A 15,658-nucleotide genomic window follows, 5' to 3' on the forward strand; every position below is an offset into this window, starting at 1 on the left:
CCTGCACCTCTCCCACTTCAGAGAAGTGGGAGAGAAAAGAATGGAGAACAGCAGATGTAAGGAAAGATATAAAATGGAGGGTTTAAATGCATACAGTTATTTAAGGTTTTTTTCATTGAAAAAGTTTAATAAAAATAGGGCACTATCTGAACAATCTGTGGTTGAGCTGAAGCTCTTGTATTTTACATGTCATACTATGAAAAAAAGAAGTTAAAGTAGTTTATCTGAATCACCTAACAATACTGCTTAGAAGTATAAATTTGACTAAGAAGTAAGAAAATTAGTCTTCTAAAACGTGAAATAGGGCACTAAAGATCAGTCTTGATTTCCAATGGCAGATAACTGTTTGATGAGTAAGTAGTTTAGAAGGCTATTGATAGCCAATAGAAAAAAAGAAACCTATTTTTGTTTGTTCAAGTGAAAAAAATTATTTAGAGGCAATGGTTTTGCAGAAAATAAATTTGTTTCTATGTAAATGTAAAGAGCAGTCATTTCAGCAACTCTTCATAGAGCAGAATTTGGTGGGGGTTGTTTTGCTTGTGGTTGTTGTTTTGGTTTTTTTTACTAGGAATCCCAAAGGAATCTAAATATAGATATAATCAAAAATTGTTTCCTTTCTGTTTGGTGAATTGACATGCTGCAATTGATGAAAGAAAAAAGGCAGTTTAACTTAAAATGTAAGCTAGTCAATCCAGTGAAACCTGCTTGAAAGAAGTCTGAAAAGAAGCGATGAGTTCCATTAGTAACAGTAACACACCTTGTGGGGGGAAGAACAGAATACTCTTAACGCTGATTAGAAAATACTAATGGGTTGTTTACTTTAAAACTTGCAAAGATTAGTGCTTTGTACAAAGGTACCAGTGGCTTTCTCTTTGTATTTGTTGCCTGAGCACAATTTCAGTCAGCTGAGACTGTGCAGTCCCTTCCAGAGGGCTGGAGACATGGACTGCTCTTCTTCCTCAACAGGTCACGCTTCTGAGCTCCAGACTGACAGGCTCAAATGCTGTGGCACAAGGGTAGCAGGATAAAGGGTCTGTTTGTTCCTTTTTGTATTTGGCAAAGCAAATAAGGAAAATAAATAGTTTTATTAAGAAGGCAAAAATAAATGACCCTTTCCCACCGAAGCACAGTAATGAGATTGAGTTATAATGAAAAGCTGGGGCTGGAAAGAATTTTTTTCCCCTGTTTGGCCAGTGTTCTCACATGAAAGTCTTTTCCCTAAAAAATATTGCTCGATTTCTCCACTTTTTACATTCCTAGAGAATTTCTTTTAGAGAGAGGGGACCTACTCTCTGTGCAGTACTATGTCAGGGCCTAAGGGTACTGGAGCTTATGGTTCAGGGTGCTGTGGTGCTCTAAGATACTGAGGGAGAAAACCCTACATCCATCCTTTCCTGTACTTGGGAAACTTATTTCTGGCTTCTTTATAATATCCAGACACAGTAATGGTCATAGAAGAATAATAATAATCCTGGTGATTATTGTGCAGTAGAAAATAGACTAACCCTTTTACAAAAACAAAACATTATTTTTGAAGCAACAATTCCTCAGATTTGCTTGTGCTCGAGCAGTTTATTCTAAGACAGCTTTTTTTCAACTTCATACTATTTCAGCTTTTTTATAATATTATTATTTTTAATCTCTGACCAGAAAAAGAAGGGATAACCTATTGTCTGCAGAAGTTATCTGGATGGGAACAGTTGCATATAGACTTAAAGATAAAAAGTAGGAATGGAACAGAACTTGCCCAGGGGAGATCCTAAGTCTTCTTCCCAGGAAAAAAATAATTCTCCTATGAAATTGCTTTTATGCTTTTTTTGAAATTGCTTTTTAAAAAAATTGCTTTTATGGTCATAAGTATAGTAGATAACATTATGCCATTTCTGATACTTCCACCAAATAATTTCTTAACAATGACATCTTTTTTTAATAACTTTGGAAACTAACTACAACTTATTATAATGTTTTAAATTAACATAATTACAATCCATTAGAGAGAATCTGTAGTTGATTTGGTTGGGGCTTTTTTTTTCCCCAAACAGAATTATTGCTCTTCCTCTTTTCTATTTCAGTAATATGTAATAAAAACAGAAAACAGGAAAGTCAAATTTAACAACACTGCTACAATTACTAATGACCCAGTTTCATTGCAAGATGCAAAAATATCTGGAAAGTCTATTTTATGTTCAATATGGCTTCTGTCATTCTTAGAAGATGCAGCCATATCCAATAAAAATATTGTGCTTAAATATAAGTAGGCTGGTTCCAGTTCAACTAGTGGAGTCTGCAAAGCTAGGAAAAAGCAGAAAGGACCAAATTAACATGAAAAATTACTTACCTGGCAGAAATTAAGACCATTGTAGTGTGTCAGGTTACAATTGCTTTGAGCCACTGGCAGTAACTGGTGTTTTCATACACAATGTAAATTAATCCTTCAAATTTAGAAATCAGTATAATGCAGGTCAGGTGCAGATTTCTTCTGTCTGTTTCTTCACCAACCTACAAAGAGAAGGGCAGAGGCTTGAATAAGTCTGTAAAGACGATGTTCTATTGGCCAGGACACCTCACATAATACCACACATTGCTCCAGGTAAGCATACCTGAGAATTCAACTGACTTTAGGAAAAAAGTGTCTATTCTGGAACTGCTACTACATGTTTTTAAATTAATTTCTAGCTTAGAAAAATGTAGGTGGCTGAGAGATGCAGTTTTGTTGTCAAAAGCTAGGTTTTTGAGCACAGAATAATTTTTCATCATAGGTATAGCCTTTTTGTGTATTAAATTTTTAGTAAAGTAAGTGGTAATTAAACATTAAAATTCCAAATGCTATCTTGCTTACAAATTTAGGTCTGGCATATGGGTTTAGAAGTGACAAGGCATTGCATATCTACAGAACCAGTAGAGACTGTTCCATCTGAGGCTTCACTGCCATCCGCTGTGGCATGCTAGGCTCGGCTTGTAGGTATTCTTAATATTCTGTTTAGCTGTCCACAGAGAGTGAAAAGAAACAGATTTCTTACATGTTATTCTGAAGTCCCTTTTAGAAATACAGTTAATCAATTCCTAGTATTAATTATAGATACATGACTATACCATGAATATACGTATTATTTCATATTAACTCCATTCTCAATATCATAGTGAACAATGTGAAAATGAAGGTTCCTTGAAAGGATAAAAGAGGAGCAGTTTCAAGAGGGTAATTATGGTAGCTAATAGCAATTGCCTTTCTTTTTTTTTTTTTTTTACTATCCATGCTGATATTAAAATAGAAAGCTCAGGTTATTCAAATGAGAGTAATGAGACTAAATGTAGAGGACTCTTACCCCTTAGAGTAGTCAAATGAAGTATCAAAAGAAATTATCACATAAAGATTTGGTTTATAAGTATTGCTACAGACTGATATTTCAGTTTTTTGCATGCTCCATCCTTTCAAACAGTATTTGTGTTGGCACTCTATTGTCGTTTCCCACACGGCCTCACTAGGGTTTTTGGGAACTGATGCTATTTGGGAAAACTTTTTTCTTTAAATATCTTCCTCTCTAACAAAGTTCAAAGGCCAAGCCAAGAAAACAAATATAGTTAGGAAAGAAAGCAGGGTAGCCACAGCCAATACACGCTGGCTATGGTACATGAGCCACATTTTGATTTGAGAGATTTTGTGGATTTGAGCTGAGCAGGTCAAGTGGAACAACCCTCTATTATGGGAAAAAAAAAAAAAGCAGAAATTCATTCTGGTGCACCTTTCCCAACACTAGATGCCTAACTGTCAGAGGAAAAGTATAAGCAATAATTTTAAAAGATCATTTTGACTATACATGTTACACAGACAGGAGAATATTAGACCAAAGAAAACCCTGACCCCATGGAGATCACTAAATAAATGTTTCCTTCACAGGGAAATATCTTCTACTTATTGCTTTGAGCATTAGATCTTTTTTAAAATCAAGCTTTTAATCTGGTTGCAAAGGAAAAAAAATAATTTGAGAAGGTTTATCCATCAATAAACAGCAAGTGATATCACTACTACTCTGTCATCCTCAACAGAATTATTTTCATTATGTTCTTTGCAAGCATGGAGAACAAATTATAAGACCATCTGTTACTGTGTAGTACTACACCTGCTCGGTTGTCTTCTGGTGTGCAATCTAAAAAATTAAATGTCATCATTGGTATTGCAAATGCCACAGCAAAAATAACAAAAATCTGAAATGAAGGTTGTGCTGAAACTTTAATCTGCAAGTAAAACACTTTCTTCTAGAAACTGGGAATGTTTCTCAGCTAGAGACCTCAGACCTTGCTCTAAAACCTCTAGCCATTCAAATAACTTCTGCTCTGGTGACCTATGAGTTCTTTTGCTGTAATGCTACAGAGTAAATAATAATGGCTTCATTTTTGGGGTATTGTATAGTTTTAAACAGCATTTGTAGGGAATTAAAAATCAAGTAGTGATATTGAACACCTGCTATACCAAAGCATATCACATTAGATGAGCATCTCAGCATTGCTAACTTGCAATGATGTGCTCTCTTATTCTCTAGCTTCCCCATCCCAAACTTCATTAAAAATGGCTGAAAAGAGTCACTGTTCCTTCCAAATTCAGTCAGAAAGCCACACAATGAGAAAGGGCTGCTCCTTGTCACACTGACACCCTCCTACATGGCATCAGTATGCCCCATGACAAGGGAAGATCAGGGGACCACGTACACAGGAAAATACTTTGACTATGGGAAAAGAATGACCTTCCTGAGAAAGTATGTGAAAATAGTAGAAATGTCTGTAATCTGGCAGAAACAAATAACATAATCATTTACACATATACTACATCTACAGTCGGTTTTAATATAGCTTTTAGCAGCGCAACACAAAATAATGGTTAGATGTGACCTGTAAGAACAAGATTTCATTATAGGCATTTTTTGTCTGATATTGTTATTTATATGGATAATCCTTCTGTCATTAGAACACACATACACAGACCTGTGTCAAATGCTAGCAGATAGTATGGAAAAAATATACCTACTCACTGATACACATTTTACCAGTGTCAATCACCTCTGTCTTTCATCTTAATAGACAGAAAAATACCTTCCCACTATGTGAACATGTGTCAGATAGGATTATAAATGTTCCATTATTATTCTCATAGTAAAAGACTGCATTAAAAAATACTAGCTTTTAACAATGTTCCCTTTATCCTGTTATTTCCTTGGCCATTTCCTACCTCATTTGTTGGTTTTGGCTATGAATGCAAACCCGGAACTTTTATTTCACCACATATGACAGGACAGATTTTGGTGATGGAAGCCTCCTGAGTGCCCAAAATGAAATAAAAACCAGCATTTGGGCATGGAACTGTTAAGTCTTTGTTTTAGAGCTGGGTAATGCCACAATGCCCAGGGAAGGATGTCAATTTAGTGTCTTCCTTCCCAGTCCTTCTTGTTGGCAGAAAAGAAGATTTGTTACCAGCAGCCTTAGGGGCTTCCTCTTGTAGGGCAGCCACTGGTCAGGGAGGTGTGAGCAGGCAGGGAACTGTGACTGTCAGGGCTGGAAAAGGATTGAAGTGTGGCACGGTGAGTGCACACAGTGCCAGGCACATCCAGGCAAGAGAAGTGGAAACACATCAAACAAAGCTTCATACCTCCCCCACACAACCAGCTTTTGCTCAGATCCTTATGATTTTGAATTACTGGATTCTTATTCAGTCTTTGGATACAATTTTAATTTTCTGAAAGACAGAATTATTTCCATGGGAAGTTGTTCTTCTGGGAGGCATAGGTATAGGCTAGAACAGACCAGTTCACTGCTCCTGAGGCACTAAGAATGCTCTGCATGAATGTAAAAATCCCAAGATCCATCTCCCTCATCACTGAAAAAGTACTGAAGGGGAAAAAGGTGACTACTTAAGGAAAAAAAAAGAAGTTAATGCAAAGGGTTTAGTCTCTCATGCCATAAATATGACAAAGATGACATGGTTTCCCTGATGTGAAAGGTCTTGAGAGGAGTGAAGCTGAATCTACCACATCTTACCTTTAACATTTTGCCCCTTGGTGTAAGCAGAAGAGGCAGAACAACATTCTCATTCAATACAGATTAGACGTGTTGTCAGATGCATTTTCTAAAACCTAGAATGGCAAATTAGAAAATACATTTGGATTTTATGCTGATGCTGCTGAAATGCTCTGCTAGCTCTGAGTTAAGCTTCTTCATTCCCTGTGGCTCCAGCCAATAAGAACCTCTAGTTTTGCAAAAGTCTTGACTGTGGTCAATAATCAGTCAAATAACAGAAAATTAAGTAAATCTAGAGCGTGCTGATGAGAGCCTCTGACTACTGCTACAGTATGGGAGTGCTGCAGCCCCTTGCTCCACAGCCATGAAGGGCCTTCACACCATGAATGAAAAACAAATTAATAGAGCCCTTTGATATCCTTCCAATAAAGCCTCACCACATTCAAAGTCTCATAAATTCTGTTACTTGAAAAGCAACAGAATATACTCATACTGTTTTCAGTAGAGGAGTTGCTGGAAAGGGCTGTCTTGTTTCAAGAACCTCTGTGGAAGGAGTTATAAAAACAATGGTAAATCTTCCCTTCACATCCATTAAACAGCAGAGTATAAACCACTGTTATTTGATTTCTGTCCATGCAGTGGTATTGAGTTTCCAGTGAAGATGATGAAATCAGCAAGGTAGAAGGGAAAACAAAAATCACTCTCCTGAACAACCCTGAATGTAGAAACATGCAAGAGTTGAGGTTTAACAGAATCAGAGAATCATTAAGGCTGGAGAAGACATCCAAGACTGTCCAGTCCAGCCTTTGACAGAGAACCACCATATCAGCTAAACCATAGTGCTAAGCGCCACATCCAGTCATTTCTTTAACACTTCCAGGGATGGTGACTCCACCACTTCACTGAAAGGGTGGCTAAGCATTGGAAAAGGCTGTCCAGGGAATAAATTCTTCCTGAGGTCCAACCTGAACCTCCCCCAGCAGAACTTGAGGCAATTTCCTCTTGTTCTGTTGCTGTCCTGGGAGGAGAGACCACCCCTCAACCTGGCTACAAGCTCCTTTCAGGCAGCTGTGGGGTGTGATGAGGTCTCCCTGAACCTCCTTTTTGGCAGGCTGATTCTGAACTAAGCATAATATTGGAAACCATTGAAATGCTGCTCCCATCTTGCTCCCCACTTTAGGAAGGAATTCTCATTCACTGTACCCAAGTCCTTTTTTCTTATACCCAACTGAGAACTTGGCATCCCTCTGCTACTACCTGAGAGCCTGTTGTTGCCTGTGGATAACCAGAAGTGTATCATAACTTTGTTTTCTACTGTCTTTAATATTTACTGAAAAAAAATGCTGCATCTTTTGGGGAATAGAAAATGCTAAAGAAAAGTGAACTGTACCACTTAAAGTAATATTTCAAAAATAACAATCAGAGCAACCAAAAGGCTTCAACAACAAACCCAGAAGCATGTGAATTTCCTTACATAATTTTACTGTCATGTCTTTTGACACAGCAAATGCACAAAGCTATTTTAATGATACCTATAATAATATATGAATATTAATATTTTTATAATACACTTTTTTTCAAACCGTCACTTTTAGAGGCTTTTATAGTTAAATTCATGAGATGAAAAGAAATTCAGAAAATTTATTTTTTTAGCTTTAAATATCAAACATACAAATATCTACCTCCCTGCTAGGGAGGTAGATTTACCTTTTGAACCAAGACTCAAGAGAAATAGATATAACAGAGAATTGATAGCAGAAGGATCTTCAAGAAGTCATAAATAAATTTTTTTTCTCTACATCTTTCACTGCTTTCTTTTGTGGCCAGAATCCCAGAATTGGAGGCTTGCTAGTGTATCACCCTTACACTTCAGGCAGAGCTTTCATTCACAAAGAAATTAATACCTGACAATATGCATCAGCTTTTGCTAATGAACACCCTAAATCAAAGTTCAATACAAAAATAAATATCTTTCTAACATTACAGACTTAACTTATACTTGATACGTTTGTGCTTTTCCACAGATGCTTATGACAAAATGAAATATAGCATTTCTACCAATTTTTAGCGTTGGAATAAAAAAGAAGTCTGTTTCCATAATTTATTTTGTAAAATTTTATGAAATAGTAGCCACCTAATTATTTTCATTAGAGAACACAAAGTTTTCTGAGATCTAATTATACATTCACTCTGCATAAATTGGGAAGATATTTAATGATTTATCATGTGCAGACAGAAATATATATAGAGAAATATATATATCAATGTACCACACCTACAGCTGAGTATATCATCTACAGCTCAACAGCAGCACCTCTGTGATGTGTTTACAACCCATTGCTCACATAGTTTATACCACTGGAGATCTGAGACAAGCCTTGAGAAAAATACCATTTTAAAAGTAGATAAAATAATAAATTCAAGATGTAAAAAAGAAAAAAAAAGGGAAGGTAACTTAGTCCAGCTTCTCTTGCTGCCTGGGGTTGCTTAAATCTATTGCAATATTCATGAGTGACACAGTAAAAGGGCAGTGGTTCTTAACATGGTAAAGACAAAATAAATTTGAATTTTCTCATTTCAACCACCACTTGGGACTGCAGTGCACCAGAAACAGACAGAATCCCAAGTTCCACTTCTGACACAGAATTTCACCTGATTGATGGCACCCTGTCTGCAAACTTGATGCTTGTCTGAGGTAAAAATCACTTTTTGGGCCTGCCTACACTTTGGTTCACATACCACAAATGTCCCTCCAGACCCTTTTTCATACAGTGGGCCTTTATGTAGTTTTGTGTAAGGTTTCAAGGACATGGTTACAAGATTTTTTTCTTTCCTTCTTAAATTTATTTTGTTCAGGTTAATCTTTAAAGTTTACTTTGTTCCAAAGTGTCTGTAAGGATGAATGTTTGATCGCAGTGTCTGAAAGCTCTTAACCATTTCCTTATTTGCACAGGAGAAGAAAAAAAGGAAAAGGAAGAAATTTTCTTTTAATGAGACCATTCCCCATGATGAGAATATTTTGAAGGGTTGCAGACATTACTGTAACAGTGGCCTAAGTCAAACCATACACCAAATGCTTCACAATTTGTCGTTTCCTTTGCTAAGCAAAATACCTTATTCTGTCTGGCATTCAAAACACTTTCCTAAGATGTTAAGCCACTTCCCACAAACTTCACTCTCAGGAAGTTTGAATTGGCTGCTTTTCCAAAGAGGTTTGAAGGATGCCAGTGTTCTCAGCTTTGTAAACTCAAAATGAACTTGTATTTATGTTTCAGATCAAATAAATGGCTTGAGTTTTACGTTTTATTTTTTAATCACTGTGGTGGCACTTTGGAATCTGAATATCCAGTTCTCCTTTTCTTTTTTTCATTCTTTGCAAGCATTTGCACTCATATTTTGGCTAGTCTATTTGACAGAACCATTAGCTTCAGACTTTACATGGCAAAAATACACAAACATAAATGCTGTATTTCTAAATCAGAGGCTAATGGAGAATTCCAAAAAGGCTCCATGACAATAAATAAAATAATAAATTAAACAGATGGTACACAGTGGTCTCAACACACCTAAAAAGATCCACTGAAACCATGTCTCAAGTTTATTTTCTTTTTTTAAATCTTGCTTATTAAATTCATAAACCTTAGACATTTTGATTTAAGTAATATGTTAGGGAGCACTGATAAGAGCACTAGCAGCAATATACTTTTCTTAGCTCTGGAAGAAAACAAACCAAACCAATCAAGTAAAGAAACAAAACAAAATAACTCAGTAGTTATCACAAGTAGTTCAAGAGCAGTATCAGGTCAAAAGCAAATTTTTAGGTACAGCAGCTCATGAATATAACACAAGAGAATTTTTACAAGTACCCCCAGAAACAGTGAGCAAAAATTAAACTAATAATACAAAAGAAAACACACTTAATATTTTTTGGTATAAAAGTCTTAGGTTCAAGTTCTATCACAGCCCTCAGGACTACTACTCTGCCCATAGTGTTAAGAGAGGCTGTGTCAAGGCCCAGTCAGGACAATCTGTTCTGAAGGTGTCTAGGCTTGCCAGCCAAGGGGCCATTGTCTGCACAGAAATAATGTGAAGCAGTCACAGTTCCTATTTTCAGCCATGAGCTAACTAAAGATGAGGGTATTTAATGTCTCTAAACACTTCCTGAATTGCATTGCACCAGTTTACTCTTCCACAAGAGCAGAGTCCTGAATTTCACCCTCCTTTCAGAACTTCTCTTCTCCTACTTGTGAGTGTTCTCACTTTTTGAAAAAAAAACTCCAGAATGACTCAACTGTCAAGTGTGGATTTAAAAGACTACAGAATTTCCATTCAGTCAGTAGATAAGATTATTAAAAATAGGGGGTGGAAAATAGAAGGAAAAAAGCACAGGAAGGCAATGCTGCTGCCTATTGATTGTCAGCTGATGCCCACAGCCCATTACACTTTTGGAGACAGCCTAACAAACTCCTCTTGGTGACTGGAAGGATGGGCAGCTAAGCTGAATATATCGATTTTACCTTCATTCCTCATGTGCACCAGACACCACCGTGACATAGACAGAGTCTGGGTCCTTCTAAAACACACTTGGATGCAGCAAATTTATTACAGTTGATAGCAACAACTGCCAATACCTAGAAATTAGACAGAAAGCTTTCCAGAAGCTCAAAGTGTCTCCCAAATTACTGAAAGAACTGTAGGGGTTAATGTTTTACACATTTGCCCTGTTCATTCATTTGAAGGGCTGGATGTTCAGGTGATTAAAAGGAAAAAGAAAAAGCTTTAGAACAAATAAAAAGGAGACCCTAGAAGTCTTCAAGAAATACTGCTACTACTAAACATAAACCAGCATTACAAAACAGTCATATCAAAATTATTTTTCATGTAACTGAGCTGCACTACAATAAATATTCTGGACAGTAGATGTCCTAATTGTAACTTGGCTTGTAACCTGGCAACACCTTTTGGCTGCACCAACATATTTAAATAAAGTGTCAGACAGTTATTGAGTAAAATCCACCTTATAAGGCAAAGAAAATACTTCAATTTGAGATGTGCAATAAGCAGCAAACACATACTACTAGGTTTTGCTTAAGAGATAAAATAAACATACAAAATGTGAATCTGATAAAAAGTTCCACAGCTGTCAGGTTAAGGTTTTTTTTAAAAATATCTGTGATGTCTTAATGATATGGACATATAGAACAACCCCTGAATTGTATTAATGTGATGTTCCCAACCAGGGAATTTCTAAATGAAACTGGTGAATTTATTCACAAAATAGAAACAACAAGATCAAAGATGACCTCTATCACTGATCCGTGTTGGAAAGGCAAGTCCATCACACTATGCTAACACAAAGGTCAGATAAGCCCTTTCCATATAAACAATAGGCAAAAGTACTCTGAGAGCCCATAAACCTGAGACAATATATAAAAATGGATTCAGATTGTCTCCAGGTACCATCCAGCCAATCAATCCTACTCTCCAGACTAAAGTTTTGTTGGCCAAATAATAATTTTATTTACTCTACTGTAAGGAAAGAAAAGGTAAAGCCTGAGGAAATTCTACAGATCACATTATGAAATATAAATACCTTTAGGTTTTAGAGAATATAAGCCAGAGAAGTGAGCATTTCTGGTTAACAAATGCAAGGGTTTGTTTTCGACAAATGCATGCAGAAAGTCTAAAAATAACTGACAGTTTTACTTTGTTGCCCTATTTCAGTTTTTCCAAGCTATTTTGGAAACTTTTGAAATCTGTCTTTTCTATGGAAAATAAATTTCAGTTGCAAGAAAACCTTTTTCCACCATTCCATAGGTTTTTTAGTAGCAAGAGATAAGCTGTAGTGCATTCAGAGTACTAGCTTATCATTGTCTACAATTATCAAATATATCCAAGATAATTTAAGTGGGTTAATGATATCATGGAACTAAACAATTGCTCAAAGTTTAAGAACTCCTTGCTTCTGGAAAATGCCAGAGATGTCAAAACAGCTTACACAGGTCAGAAACAAAAATTCAACAAATTTTTTCTTGATACAAACACTGTAACAAACAAAGAGTCAGAGTTCTTGACTGATGGATTCCAGGAATACAGGGAAACAAAAGATACTTGAATACAGACCATCAAATTATATTAGAAAAAAATATCAATTAAAATATATGTCAAAGTTGGTACTAGAGTTCAGACACCTTTGAGGGTCAGGAAAATAGTGAGGGTAAGGCATTTCATGTGTTTATCTGCACCAACCATGCAAAGTGGATTCACATTTGAGTAGATATTTCCCGCTACTAATGTAACTTCAGGCTAAAGCTCACAGCAAGTGCACAGTGGTCAGCACATGTTAAATGAAAAAGTTTCTGCAACTAAAGCAAAGCATGCCCTGAAAAAGGAAGTTTTCCTAGACCTGAGCAAGGCCACTGGGATCTTTTTTTTTTAATCCAACCTGAATTAAACCATGCAAGTGGACCATTATGACGCCCATTCCAAATACCTACAGATTCTAGATGTTAAATTGGAATACAATCCATTATATAAGAAAATATTAAAACATGCAGCTTTGGCTGTACATGCTTTTATTGCCAAGTTGTACTCAGTATTTCAAGCTGTTAAGCCTTATCAGCTGAGATAAACAAGATCAGGGGGACGGGGTGGTGGGAAAAGGAAACTCTCCAGGATGAGCTTTTCCCTTCGTATCCTTTCTGGTCATGTCTTTGCAGCTAAACAGTTCTCTCTTTCAGTAAGTCACATGACAGATGTTAGCTGTTAACCCAATTTAAACTATTTTTCTTTCCTTTCCAGTACATTCCAATCAGCAGCATGAACCACAAAGAGTGCTCAGCAATTGGTGAGTGGCAAATGCCCGAATACCACGTTTTTCATCTCCTTTCAAAATCCTTGACTCATGCATCCTGTCTGAGCTAATGTTAGTTTCCTGATTGCAGTGTGTCTGTACCCTTGGACTCTCAACAAGGGCCTGAACCATCCCAGAAAGCTCACTCTTCCTTGCTAGACTTCAGATTCATTGTGCTTTTAGTGACTGTCTCTCAAAACTTCCTTGTTTTGCCAATTCACATCTGGAATTTCTATATTTGCATTGATTTAGCGCTCCATTTCTTTTCCTCTAATTTTAAAGTAGTTCTAGACCATCATATTAAAAAACAGTATTCAGTTCTGACTTAGACCTCAAAGAAGAAAATAAGCTGCCACCACCAAGAGCTAAACTCACCATATTCCCATTATTACATTATCATATTCCTCCACTTGAACAAAATTCCCCAAAATTAATATGAACCAGAAAAAACAATTCCTTGTTTATAATATACTTCTACCTTTCCTTGCCCAATACTATGAAATTCTCCAAGTTACTGTCATGTTCTAGATATTGTAGCAGTGTGATTTCAGACTAAATATTATTTAAAGTGTCTGTGAGTATGAAGTGCTATGATGCTTAGTCCAAGAATCTGAGCTTTGAAAGTAAAAGGATGCCTGACAAAACAGAAGACAAAATGAAAAAAAAAAAAAACCAAACAAAAAATCAACAAAAGAAGTAGCTTTATTTTTAGTTCTGATTCAGGAATATCATCCAGGAACAGAAAGAAAAGAACAGAGTTGGCAAGTACTAAATTTTCTTAAGTATCCTAGCTGTGACTAAGGTACAAAGAGTACCTTAGTTCCATATCAAACTCATTAATAGCATTAACTATGGATGGAAAACAGTTTGTCTTTTTTTATCCTTTCATGCCACAAAGTTAATACAAAACTGAAATTAGGGTCATTGTCCTTATTTTTACATGCTACAGCAGTGGGCCATGTGAACTATATGACAGGATTGGACAAATGCTTTATTAAGGCACTAATCTCTAACTTCAGCTGCATGTACTTCCATGTTCAGTTAGTTACCATGGAGTCTTTTTTCTTTACCATCAGAACTTCTCACTATTTCCTTAACATTAAAAATATTTCCCCAGAGCTTGTGACAGGGAGATACTCCTACCTCTATTTTACAGAAGGAACCGAGATACAAAGTCCATACAGAAAGTCCATGGCCCAGCCAAGAGTCCAGATTTCCTGAGACTCACTGCAACACTTTCTCCTGTAAAGCCTTTGGATCTTTTCTTTCTTTCAGGAATGATTAATCTATAATTTCTCTGTCTAAAGAATGGGCTTTAAGAGCAAATCCACACTCTTGATTATTTACAGAAACTAATCACAAAAGCATTTTAAACAAGACTTGAGTCTCACCAAATTCCTCCTAGGTATTCAACACAGGCAAGATTCTATGAAACTACAGGCACCTTATGTTGTAAACCTGTTTGAAAGTTTCAGTTAATCTGAATTCATGGCAAATGAGTTGTGCTCAAAGAGCTCACAAAAAAAAGCACATAGCCATCTTTATTTTGCAGAAGATCAGTTCATGTATGCTATTTGGGCAATGAGACAACAAACAAGGCCAAAAACCTACAGAGTTCCAATCCAAATGTATTTACTCAAGTGACAGACTGTACATCTAAGCAATAATTGCCCCAATAATTAGTGGGGGGAGGACAGGCTCTCACCTTAAACTATGACAACAAAGGAAGAAATAGTAACAACAGCAGTAGCTGCAGAGTCTAGCACTTTGACCAGAAACTTTAGGCAACAGATACAGCTTTGTTTCATCAGGTGTGTTTTTAAAATCAAGAATAATTCTATTACCCCCAGGTGCTATCCACCCAAAAGAAACAAACTCAAAAGATGAGGAAAATGAAGGCAGGAAGTGGCAAAGCATGTTTTGCAAGGTATAAAATCATACCTTACTTCTTCATAGACTTCAAGTTGGGAAAGAAATTATCATGTTTTCCTTCTTCCCTGGGCTATTTTCTGTTGATTACTCACAGTGTTTATTCTCCCTGCCAAAGGGCTGTGAAGGCTTTAGTCACTCTACCATTAGGCATAGTGGTCATTCACAGAGCAGAATCCCAAAGGCTTCCTTCTGCACCAAAATAATCCAGCAGCAATGCTAATGTTGAAACATTCACAATAATCTCCCATTGATGCTATGACGACCATGAAAGGTAGCTTTTCCTCATTTCTGTTTAAAAACACTGGGTACTCTCCTTTATTTGTGAAAACAAACAAGCACACAACCAACCCAAGCCCAATTTTCAAATAATGTAATTTGTTTCCAATTGTACTACCTTTATAAAATAATAAAAAATTAATGATGACACAGGTCAGTTTACAATAATGCAGTTCAGCACTGATGAAATGTTGAGGAGAGTATGATGCTAAGTACCACAATCCTGTTCACCCCAAGAAACTGTATAAGTGTAGTGCAATGCACAGCAGATTCCTATTGTGATTTTCACTCTCTTATTAAAAAGACAGTGAAAAAGCCTAAATGAGTGGGCATTCTGGTTTTTTTTGTGATTTAAAATTGTTCAAAAAAGTCTATACTGGAATCCATCCTGTGAATCTGCATTGTTCAGATGGCACTTAATTGCTCAGTTTGTGGAAGGAAATGATAGCTCTTAGCCCTCTTTATAGCTGCAAGGAAGCTACCAAAGATGTAAGAGAATGAACTCATTATATTCCTCACAGTATTTTTAAACTTCCCTATTCTTGAACCACAGCATGGACTGCTCTTGACTATCTGTTCAGCCCATTT

The sequence above is a fragment of the Agelaius phoeniceus genome, chromosome 4 (genome assembly GCF_051311805.1).
Source record: "Agelaius phoeniceus isolate bAgePho1 chromosome 4, bAgePho1.hap1, whole genome shotgun sequence".
NCBI classification, from domain to species: Eukaryota; Metazoa; Chordata; class Aves; order Passeriformes; family Icteridae; genus Agelaius; species Agelaius phoeniceus.